Below are 13032 nucleotides of genomic sequence, written 5' to 3'. Positions count from 1 at the left end.
TTTAGTAATATATAGGGTGAGTTGTGAATTTTGACTGAAATTTCTATTTGTCATAACTTTTGAACAGTAAGTTCAATGTGTTTCATATTTTGGTCAAACGTTATACTACTACCACCTAGATTAGATTTAGAGAGGTGGCTTTTTGGCGTATTCCACTGCGACCTTTTCAGATCTATTGTGATCCTCTAGTCCTAGATAACATTCTCTAGCCTGACCCTTTTTATAAAGTCTAGTAGCTTCGAGACTATACCTTCCATGTAGCTATTTGCCGGTGGATTTTCTTCTCCTAATGCAAAGAACCGCACATTTGCCAGACTGTCTCACTGACAAAATGTGCTCTGCTGTTTCTTCTTCGAGCTGACAGAATCTGCACAGGTCATCATCTGATAATCCCATCAGCTTCAAGTGCCTATTCAGCTTACAGTGCCCTGTTAGAAGACCTACTATGGCTTTGACTGTTTTCCTGTCTTTACTTATTAGGTCTGCCGTAAATTTTGGCAAATGTTCTGTAATGAACTCTTTCGCCTGTCTTTGTCCTGGTAAATTCCTCCACCATTCCAGAGATTTGTGAGCTACCCACTTCCTTGTAGCCGTTCTTGTTACTGACTTTGCAACGCCGCATAAGGGTTCCGGTCCAATGAATGGCATTGATGAGCCTTGTTTGTCCATTTCATCTGCTTTTTCATTGCCCTTATGACCCTCGTACCCCGGTACCCAGGTTACCGTAACGGTTGTTACGGTCTCCTAGTTTATTTAGGGCACACACGCAATCCCATACTATCTTAGAATTGACCTCTACAGAATTGAGTGCCTTAAGCGCTGCCTGACTATCCGTGAAGATGGCAACTGAATAGAACGTTCTTTCCTGCCTTTCTATTTCTTCCACGCAGTGATGGATTGCCGTTATTTCTGCCTGGAAAACTGTCACATCCTTAGATAGACTTACCGGGAAATGTATCTCTTAAACCTTTATTCCAGTCTTCCCTGCCTATTATCTTAATTGTGAACTTATTGTTAAAGCTATATCTCGTAGATGTTGCATCGATAGGTTTCCCCATCACAATATCGGCTTTTAGCTCCTCGATTAGCTTCCTGTTGTCAGTACCATGCATCTGGCTTAAATGTCGCTGATTATGGATTAATCTGTGCATCAATGATCTGGCTTCGCCCTGTATAAAGATATGAAGTGGTGGTAGATTCAGCAGAACTTCCAACGATGCAGTAGGAGTTGTTTATGGTCCCCGTAATACACAGGCATGCTAACCTTTGTGTATTACCTAGCAGCCTTATTGCTCCCACTTGCTGCGTCTTTGTCCACCACTTCACCGAGCCATAGGTTATCATGGGTCTAATAACTCGTGTGTATAACCATAGAGTCATTTTGGGGTTTAAGTCCCCAATTCTTACCGCACATTCTTCTACATCTGCCCGAAAGTAGCTTTCTGTGTGATTTTCAGAATGTGAGTATTCCATGTAAGCCTATGATCAAAATATACCCCAAGGTATTTTGTTTCTTTGGCAAATGAAATCTCTGTTCTTCCCAGCACCGGTGGTTTTACGCCTTGTAGTGCTGTTTTTTTGGTGAAGTTGACGATTTGTGTTTTCTGAGCATTGACTATCAGTCTCTCTTGTTTACACCAGTCGTCAACTATATTTAGGGACACCATATGAGCAAACCTGCCCCTGACAACTATTGCTATATCGTCAGCAAAGTAGAGGGGAGAGAACTCCTCCTTGTGGACAGCCTCCACCTGCTTTTGCTTTGATGGTTGCTTTACCAAGAGTGGACATTACTGTCCTATTCTCCAGGGATGCCCTTATCCATCTGCATATTACCGCAGGTGCGCCTCGTCTACTCATAGCTCCTATCAAAGAGCTGGTGGTAACATTATTAAATGCCCCTTCTATATCTAAAAAAGCGGCCATCGCTATCTCTTTGTCTTCCATTGACTTTGAGATAAGCCTATTTAGATCATCCAACGCAGAGTCCGTAGATTTACCAGGTTGGTATGCATATTGACGATCGCTTATAGGATTATCTTTTAGCACTTCGTCTCTGATGTACCTAGCAAGAAGCCATTCCATCGTTTTTAATAGAAAAGAAGATAGGCTTATCGGTCTATATGACTTTGGTGTTAGGTCTGATACTTTACCTACCTTAGACATTATGACTTTAACCTTTTGCCATATTTCCGGTACGACCCCCCATGCTAAACTGGCTTTGAGGATCTTGCATAGGTGTGGTATCAATACCTCTAATCCCATATGCAACAGTATTGGATATATGCCATCTGTCCTAGAGACTTATATGGCTGAAACTTATTTATAGCCCATCTAATTGTGTTTGGTCTTGTGATTGCTGTGGCTATTTCCCAATCTGTAGACCTTGGCCTAGTGTGCCTTTGGTCTATGTTGGTTTGTCTATCTGCCTCATCCAGAATTGTTGAGCCCGGAAAATGCGTATTTATCAGTTCTCTAAGACTTTCCTCTTTGGTGTCCGTACATTTGCCATTAGCTTTCTTTAGGAAACCTACTTCTTTCGGTATAGCACCATCCTTTGCCAGGACTTTATGGATTCGAGAACATGCCGGGATATCTGTAATCTCCTCGCAAAACTCTCTCCATGAATTCCTTTTAGCTTTCCGAATTTCTTTATTGTATAGCGTTAGCTTATACCTGTAGGCATCCCGACTTCCTACCTCATCCTCTTTAAGCGGTTGTTCCACCAGACTGTATTACTGCCCGTACTTCTTGTTTTTTCTGGACAGTTTTCCTGGTAAGCTGCCATAATAGCTTCGCTTATCGTTTCTGCCGCCGAATCTATAACTTCCTGGCCTTTAAACCAGATCATACTTTCCCCGAGATTTTTACTGAGGGACTCACCATATCCTACCCAGTTTGTATCTCTAGGATTTCTCTACTACCACCTAATTAACTGATTTATTCAAACTAGAAAAAAATCAGGTTGTTTTGTTCTTTCAAAATTTCACCATAAATACGGTTTTGGAAAACTCAAATAAGAATTTAATAAATTAGACAAATAGAAAATTAAAATTCCATATTTCTTTTTTCCCACACGATTACTTAATTTTTAATAAAAAAAAAAAAATAAATTTGACTATTAATTAACAGTTAAGCAAAGTGAACCATAGATGTAAAAAATGTAACTTTTCTTGCAAAAATAAATTTGTCGAATCAACATTTAACAAACAAACTGGACCTGATTCAAACTGGAAAAAATCAGGTCCGGTTTTAAAAAATTAGTTCGCCTCAGAACATTTTTCTTGATCGGTCATTGATCGTTTAATAATTTTCGTAGATTAGAGTACTAACACTACGGTTTGTTGTTGAGAGCGATTAAAATTTCATTTGCATAATAAATGCAATCCTATGACCCAAAAACACCGACATAATTAATGCATTAATCAAAATAACTGTGCCGCATCAATTCATTTAACTTCAAATATCTCGAAAAATAATGACTTTATAGTTCCGAATAACGAGTATATTATTTACATGGAAAGTATTGGAGAATCGAAAAATTGTGCTAAAGTAGCAATTCCGACAGTTGCGTAGAATTTTTTGGGGAGGGTCAACCTTTCACATTCCCCTGTCGTACGCCTCTGGTAGTAGCCAGAAACGTTTATTTAACATAATTTAGTAGGGTATATATATATATATATATATATATATATATATATATATATATATATATATATATATATATATATATATATATATATATATATATATAGTTTATGCCTTAAAACGATAAGATTTTGAGATATATTTATCTAAATGTTTTGCTGATAACAGGTTTAGAAATGGAGCAAAAGCCATGTGATAGGAACGATAACACCGTTTTTACACACGCAAATCACAGGAAATAATTATTTTTGGCTAATAGTATTGCCTAACATTTAAACAAAATTCTGTTGTGTGGGTAGAAATAGATCAGAGCCTTTACAGTAGCTTTCAAATATTCAAAACAGCCAGAACTGATTTTTGGAACATTACTTCCAATCCAAACCATCATTTCAGTTTCGGTATTTTTCAGAGATTGTTTTGATTTTAGATGCATTCTGAATACATTATTTTCTTTAACTGTCTCCGCTTTGATCAATATTTAATCCTACGGTTGTCGCGTGATACATTTAGGATACTCTGGTGACGTCGGTCTCTGAGACCGGTTTTGCTGGGTAAAAAAAATGCTGTAATTACTAACTGCAGATTACCTTTTTAAGATCAAAAATTAGAAATATGCTTTATTGTTTCTGAAAATTGTACAATTTTATGGACAAAGCTTATAAAAGTTAAAAAAAAATTAAAATAATAACAATAACAATTAAAATTTACTAAACTTACATAAATCGTCAATATCACAGAATAAAACAATAAAATATACAATCTATTGCAAAATTTCACTATATTGCAAATTGCATAATAAAACCTTACGAACTAGTTTACGAATAAGTTTAAGCTGCTGTAAGTGATATCCAAATATATATATATATATATATATATATATATATATATATATATATATATATATATATATATATATATATATATATATATATATATAAATACTTTGTTGCTTGTATCTAAACGTACTGTACATTCTTAATTATTCGTTAAGAAACTATTCCACTGCATATAATAAGCACTTCCAGATAGATAGGCTTTTGTCAATTTACGGAACTTAAGAAAAGAAGTTGTAGATTTAAGTTGCAAAGGGAGATGGTTGTATAATTTTTTTGCCGAATATAATATAGATTTCTTTACTAACTCAGTGGATGGGATTGGTAAATACACATCAAAGCTTGAATTTCTGGTGGAGTAGTCATAACTAGGTCTTGCTGGAAAAACATGTAGGTGTTTACGAATCAAGCAAACAGTTTCTAGAATATATAGAGAGGGAAGAGTTAACACCCCGTGATTTTTGAAGTAGCTTTTGCAATGCGTTATTCTACTGAGACCAAAAAGATACCGTATTGCTCTTTTTTGTAATTTAAAAATAACATCAGATTGGGCAGCTGTACTAGAATCCCAAAAAGGAAGACCATATCGAACATGAGACCCGAACAAAGAAAAGTATGTTATTTTGGAAGGGGTTAAATTCATTTCCTTCGAAACAGGTTTTATTGCATAACAGGCTGAGGCTAGTTTCTTACTTAACAAATCGATATGAAGGAACCATTTAAGGTTGCTGTCGTAAAAATACCAAGAAATTTTACAGAATCAATTATACTGATCTGGCTGTTATTAAGAAGCAAACGTTGAAGAGCTTCTTTATAGGATAATGCTACTGTCTTATTAAAGGTTAAAAGAGAGTAAATTAGAGTCGGACCAGGTTTTTATTTTAAGTAGATCAGAATTATAGCACTGCATATTTTAAATCAGTTTTTATTTAAATTAAAAATATACCCTTACAAAAGAACAAACAAAATGCAAAGAACAGGCAGTTCTAAAAATCAGTACTAAAAAAAAAATGAAAAACATTGCTGTAGTAAACTATTAAAAAACGCCGTACAAAGATAAACTAAATTATTTACAGTCCTTACATATGCCAAATGAGTGTTCTCAACATAAAAAACAGCAATGTTCGCATCTATATTTTGTTTTTCGGTTCTTCTGAGATTTACAAAATCAGCATTTTCCAATTTACCCTCTTGCAACTGGAGCTTCGGTAGTATCTTGGTTTGTTAATTATTTTAGTCGTAACCACATCAGTCTTGGAATATATGACGAATTGGACCTTCTCAGTAAATATGGAGTAAAAAGTTCATGTGATAGATTATGAATGAAATTTTTTTCTCAACATTTCAACATTCGGATTATCAGCCGCGAAAATAATTAGCCTGTTTATACCAACAATATTCATTATCGCATAAAATATTCCTACAGGCCACCTTCGGGTACCACGAGCACAGTTATTAGGCCAGCGGTTTACCCATAAAAAGACGCTTAGAAACGGAATATACAGACTTAATTTTCTTTTGCATTTCTACCTCACCAAATGTACTTTTTTTAAAAATGCTTCCTTTTCAAGTTATTTGCAATTTTTTGTTGAAAAAATGCCTTAATTACTGATTTTTGCCATTTTTTCCTAAAAAACTACTAAATGAATTAAAATTCTACAAAAAGCTTTATAATCTTTAGACCTTCACGTATAAGTAAGAATATTCTGACAAGGATTGTTTTCATATTACTAAAAACATAGCTTTAAATTTAAACAAAGATTTCTAAGAGTCGCGCGCCTGTATCGCCATAACCGTACACGCTTATTATCATATACAATACAGCAATAGATTGCTCGAAATGCATATGAATTATAATTCTTCATTATTACTGGTATTATACAATTAAAAGCAACCCTGGGTTTAAGTCCAAAAGTAAAGTGGAGGGTAAGAGGAACCTAAATCCAAATTTTCAAGCAAATCCGTCATGACGAGAAAAAGTACACTCCAAACACGGTCATTTACTGGAGTATTAAACGACTACATACAAAATAAAATGATATCTCGTTTGCTTTTGGTCATAGAAGGTTCTATTTTTTGTGAAAGTGTGTTTTTTCACCAGCTTTTGATTGAGCCTTAATATCCGCGTGTGGCATAAAGAATATCAAAGGCATTATAAATGTTTATAAGCTAAAAAGTCAGCCATTTTTCAAACTGTTTTTTAATAAAAAAATTAATAAAATGTCGAGTTTTTTAATATACCCTAAAATTAGAGCCTCAAAGAATCGATTGTAATTAAAAAAACACCTGTAGAGTCACTGTTTGGAGAAGTACAATTGTTTAAATGATCGTTCTCCGGGATAAACAAATTGAATAACTTAATAACCTATTATTATAATAGGTTATTACTATAGAATAAACTATTTACTATATCTGGGTGATATTTAGAACACTTTAATAACCCATTGATTGCCATAACTTATTAACATTAAAGTTATTAACATTTATAAATTATTGCAAAAATAATGGTATTTTGCAATTATCTCGGTCAATATATTTTAATTTTGATACTCTCAAAATTACATATCTTTTTATGGTCTATAACTTTTATTGAACCATTTTTCTCTAAAATGTACAAGAAACGTTTTATAGACAAAAAATATTTTTTTCGCTTTTCAAGTTTACAAAAAAATACAAAGCAAAACCAGCTAGCTGTACACCTTCACGGATTTCTGATCAGCTACCCTTCATATACCGTTTAGAACCTTCAAATATCTTTTTTATGTACTGCTAATTTTTCTTTGTTTTTTTATTAAATAATTGCAAAAAGAGAAAAAAAATTGTTTTTGCGTAAAAACATTTCTTGTGCATTTTAAAGAAAAATGGTTTACATAAAAGTTATAGATCATAAAAAGTTCTTTTATATTGAGAGTTTCAAAATTAAAATACATAAAGAATTGAAAGAGATAATTGCAAAAAAACCCCCTTGTTTTTGCAGTAATTTATAAATGTTAAAAAATTTGCTTTTTGTATAATAACATGTAATATAACTATTAAAAATTGTGGCAGTTAATGAGTTATTAAAGTGTGCTAAATTTCAAACGGATCGACCAAATGGCTTATAAGTTATTCAATTTGTTTATCTCGGAGAGCGATTATTTAAATAACTCTACTTGGCCAAACAGTCACTCTAGAGGTATTTTGTAAATCACAATCGATTCTTTGAGGCTTTGTTTTAAGTTATGTTAAAAAAATTTTAAATTTTATTAAATTTGTTATCAAAAAACAGTTTGAAAAAGGGATAACTTTTTAGCTTATAAATATTTATAATAACTTTGACATTATTTATGTCATACACTTGTCTGTAGGCTCAATGAAAAGCTGGTAAAAAAAACACTTTTCAAAAAAACCAGAACATTTTATGACGAATAGGAAGCCAGATAGCATTTTTTTTTCTTATAATCATATTTAAAAGAAGATCTAAATTTTATGATCCATTTGATAGATGGCATATATAGCAAAAAAGTAAAAAGTTATAACCCGTTAATTGTTATTTGTCATACAAGGTTCTCTTTTTTGTGAAAAGTGTGCTTTTTCATCAGCTTTTTATTGAGCCTACTTACAAACGTGTGATATAAAAAAAATATCACACTTATTATATAAATGTTTAGAAGCTAAAAAGTCAGCCCTTTTTCAAACTGTTTTTAATAATAAATTTATAAAATGTTAAAGTTTATTTGATAAAACTTATAAATAAAGCCTTAAAGAATCGATTGCGAGTTATAAAATACCTCTAGAGTGACTGTTTGAGTAAGCACAGTTGTTTAAATAATCGCTCTCCGGGATAAACAAATTGAATATCTTATAAACTATTTGGTCTATCTATTTGAAAGGGATGCTTTAATAATTCATTAATTGGCACAATTTTAAGTAGTTATGTTATATTACATGCGTTTATGCAAAAAACAAAGTTATTAACATTTATAAATTACTACAAAAATAAGTGTTTTTTATAATTATCTCGGTCAATTGTTTATGTATTTTATTTTAGAAACTCTCAAAATAAAGACTTTTTTATAATCTACAATTTTTATTTAAAGCATTTTTCTCTAAATATATAATAAACTATTTATAGGCAAAAAACTATGTTTTTCACTGATTTGACTTTCATGATTGTTAAAAAAAAACAAAATCAGCTGTACCTCTTGACTTATTTTTCATATACCTTTTAGTACCTTCAAATATCTATCTTATATACAAGATTTTTTCAGCTTTTTTTCTTCATTGACTGGGAATGAAGAAAACGGAATATTTATATCTTATTTATACAGTGAATTTATTAACAAACATGTTTAAACGATTTTTGTTTAATTCCTTGTGACGTAAAATGTTTACCGAATAATTAAAGTTATGCCTTTGCAGAAATATAATATATTGTGATAAGATAAATAAGGTTCCATCGACACATACCATTGAAAAATTATCCATGTTGTCTAAATACTCTTATCGACAAAGAAATATGCGGCGTCTATATCTGTGAAGATCGTTTTACCATAAACATCCTGCTTGTAATTACATATTGCATTTTTGTTGATGGTTAAAAATTAAATGATCTGATCTTATTTAATATCTTAGTGGTAATTACTTTTAGACAAATGGTCAGTCATCAAAAATGTTATTAAAATATTCCCACAGTTTTTGCACCCTCAGGGTTTAACTTATCGTTGTTATACCATATAATATATCTGGACCTGAATATTAAAAGGGCGAAACTCCATTTTCGTTGTTTTGAGTAATAACCAATTTAAGTTTTGCGGAAAAGTAAAATGTCAATTTTAAATTTAGGTAAAATAGATTTTTGGTTACTAATAACGAAATTTCAAGTAAAATAAAAGTAGTATTCTGAGATCCACTTTTTTAAAATTACCATCATTAAAGTCAGTTTTATACAAAAACTGATTGCTGACTGACTGACTGCTTTAATAAAATTTGTCCAGTCATGTGGCACCTCGATTTCCATGGCAGCTTTTTTTAGCTTTTTCGATGGATGCATGTATCGTATCGGCCTCCATATGGGTGTACCCTGGCCCCATAAAGTAGTGGTTTATCTCAAATAATGAGTTTGTGTCTGCTAGCTCCTTTAAAATCCTGCAGAACATTGTAGCAACATAAATGTTTCTATTCTGCCAAGAACATGAATCGCTGTAGAAATTAGAGTTTTAATGTCTTTTTAAGAAATATCTAAAACAAACGTTGTTAAACAAGAAGCTATTTCTTGACCTCAACGTCCTGCTATAGTTTCGTTCCATAAACAACAAATCCCTTTATTGCCAATATTTTGTAGACCCACACTTTCTTTTGTGAAACGATCAGCCCAGTCTGATTACGCAAAAATCATCGATTTCACGGCAACATTTTTCGCAGATATCTGAAGCTTTTAAGACGTAGGTGGGGGTTACTAGATAACGAATAGATGAAAAAGTACTCGTAATTTTACCTTGCGTTTTTTTTAAACAATAATTTATGGTCACAATTTGATTTTTTGTCTATAAATTTTTTTTCTTATATTTTAAATAAGCAATATTTATATCATTTTTTTATATCAAGAATATCTTTATTTTTCCGTTTTTTAAATTAATATTGATAAATAATTTACGGAGATATTTGCAAAAAAGCAGTTTTTTTGCACTAATTTATAAATTTTATTTATTTTTTTATTAACAAAATAAAATGTTATTAATACATTTGAACATCGAGGAATTACCGTCTTTTAAATTTGTACGAAATTTCCCCCCGATCGGTCAAATAGTTTAAGAGTTATTTAATTTATTTATCTCTGAGGCTAAATATTTAAATTATTGAACTTGCTCTATTAATGATGCTAGACACATTTAGCAAATTTCATAGGATTCTTTAAGACTTAAACTATCTGAGAAGTTAAATGCATATTGGGTTTTCATCGAAATTATTTATAAAATAAATGTTTGAAAAAGGGGTATGTTTTTTACTTATAAACAATTGTAATAACTTCTATATTTTTCAAGCTACAGACTTGTACGTACAACCATTGGATAGCTCATGCATAAAAACTCATATTAAAAAAAACCTTTTATGACCAATAGGAACGAAGTTAGGGACTATTTTTAAAAAAATCATATCTCCATTGTTTATAAACATTAAGAAGTAAAATTTGCACATTTTTTGAATAAAAATCTATACTTTATATTGAAACTTATAGCTATAAAATTCATCAAATTTTTCAAAACTTACAGCCCTTCGAAACGAAGGTACTTTCGAAAGATCGATATAGGAAAGTGGAGGGGATAACTGTTTCAGCTCCGTTTTTTTTTCGAGATCGAAACTTCAAATTGAAACACGTACGAAAAATTTACATTATCTCGGCTTCCATTGCAGCTAGAAGTCTTTTTTTTAATCTGGGATAGCTCGTCGAAATATGAATAACTACATAGTTTTCACTGGCCGGGAAATATGGGAAACCTCGGAAAGATTGAGTCCATTTGAAATGCACCGTTAAAACTTGCTGTTACATAATTATGTCATCCTCTTTAATTATTTTTTTAGGATCACTGAACCTATTTCTCTTAATCATTGATGAAGTACATTCATAATTCCTCAGAAGTACAGTATTACCCCCCACCCGCCTATAAGCCAATACATATATATATATATATATATATATATATATATATATATATATATAAAATATACGAGAATATTTAGGTGGATTAGTACATTGAGGAAAAAAGGTTAAAATTAAGAATGAGTTTAGTAGGGAAAGTCTATGGGTCTCAACCATTGATGTAAAAATAAGTGAGCATGGTTTATAGAGCAAGAGACCGGGAACCACAGACTTTTCTGTGATTCTGTCTTTTTATTAATGGTAATGGAAACCATTAATAAAAAGACAGATACCAACAATTTAAGCAATTCACATATACTCATTATTTTGTTAACTTTAGATAACTACAAATCTATTAATAAAAGCAATTCATCGTGAATAATATAAGTTTAATTATATAATATCTCCTCTGCTTCATAAATAAGTCTTTTTGCCTATTCTTTTTCAAAAAACCCAGCGCCTATTGGGTATACTATTACCTTTACATGTTACCATTTTAAGACTAACATCCAACGTTCTGCCGTTTTAAGTTAATAATTGAGGACCCTAGAAGTAAAGGGGTATAAGTGGCAAAAAGTAAATTTTAAGTAAACTCGTAAACGCTTTTGAGCCTTCACTGTAATTGCCATGATTTTTTAATGCTAGTTTTTCTTCTCCAATTAAGTAACTGTAGGCATTATTATTTGTAACAAAAAATCATAATTTGATTGACTTTACTCATTTTGGAACTATTTTTAGGTTGCTAAGTAGCCCTTGTACCCTTTTACTTCTAAGAAATGCAACACAAAGGTGAAAAATGTAAAAAGATCATAAAGTTTTTGTACAAATTTATTCTTCACTATAACACTAATACATAATTGACTTGGGATTCATCGACATTAGTGTCGTAATGGTGATCCAAATCGACATTTTCGACATCTGCTTCTTCTAAGTTTGCTAGTTCTCCAGCTTATTGACCATCATGTCACAGATTTATGAAAAACTCATGGTACGTAGTTAACTAACTGTTGAAGATTTGAATATTTTGCTTGCTTAATGAGAGGCCTTTCTCAGTCCAGTCTTGGCCACACTCATTATAAGAATGACCACTTATAAAAAGCCGGTGATCTACTGTTTGAATATTACTGTTTCGGACAATGTAGAGCTAAAATTTGACTCTCAGATGACTCTTATTTTGGCCTCCACAGTTGTCGCTAGATGCAGTTAAGTGTTTCACAGATGGCGGAAGACTTCTGATATATTTTAAGAGAAAAGATGATATTTTCTGTCATCCACGTGACGCCTGACCTTCGTGCCACATAAAGAAATGGGTCATTCCAGTCTGTAGGTTATGGACCTGTAATTTATACATCCATAGTTGCCTTGAATAATATGCTTTAGAAGTTGACTCATCAGTACTTGGCAAGTCGAAGATGATCGCAACTTTGTTAGCATCCTTTAGGCCATGACACTCATCTTTTGCTTTAAGCAAGTAAAGGTCCTTTTCTGTTTGAGCTAAAGCGTTTTCTTCTGCCGAACCATAATTTATTTTTATCTGAAATTTGTCACATTTATCACAGCTGTCTGTACTTGCCCTTTTGGAACTAAGGTTGAACTGAGTATTAAAAATATTCCTATAAATGCTTTTCTTTACAAGTTCTTCCTGTTTTTCCTCTTTTCAGAAATCACAATAAAGTTTGTACATTATTTTCAAATTACACTCCTAAGGAAGAGACCTCCTATTCGGAGTCTTATTTCTAGTGTACTGGCTTATGTACCTAGGGAACTTATTAATATGCTCTTTTATGATTTCAATATTGCCCTTTTAGAAATTTTGTTCGAGGGTGATTTCTTTCCTCTTTTGTCTATACATGACACGCCTGAGGAGACTTTTGCTTTCAACTACATTCTGTAAACGTTTGTTGGAGACATCAAGAGTTTTCATTATAAATT

Source organism: Diabrotica undecimpunctata, chromosome 10 (assembly GCF_040954645.1).
Source record: "Diabrotica undecimpunctata isolate CICGRU chromosome 10, icDiaUnde3, whole genome shotgun sequence".
NCBI lineage: Eukaryota > Metazoa > Arthropoda > Insecta > Coleoptera > Chrysomelidae > Diabrotica > Diabrotica undecimpunctata.
This window is presented reverse-complemented; position numbering follows the sequence as displayed.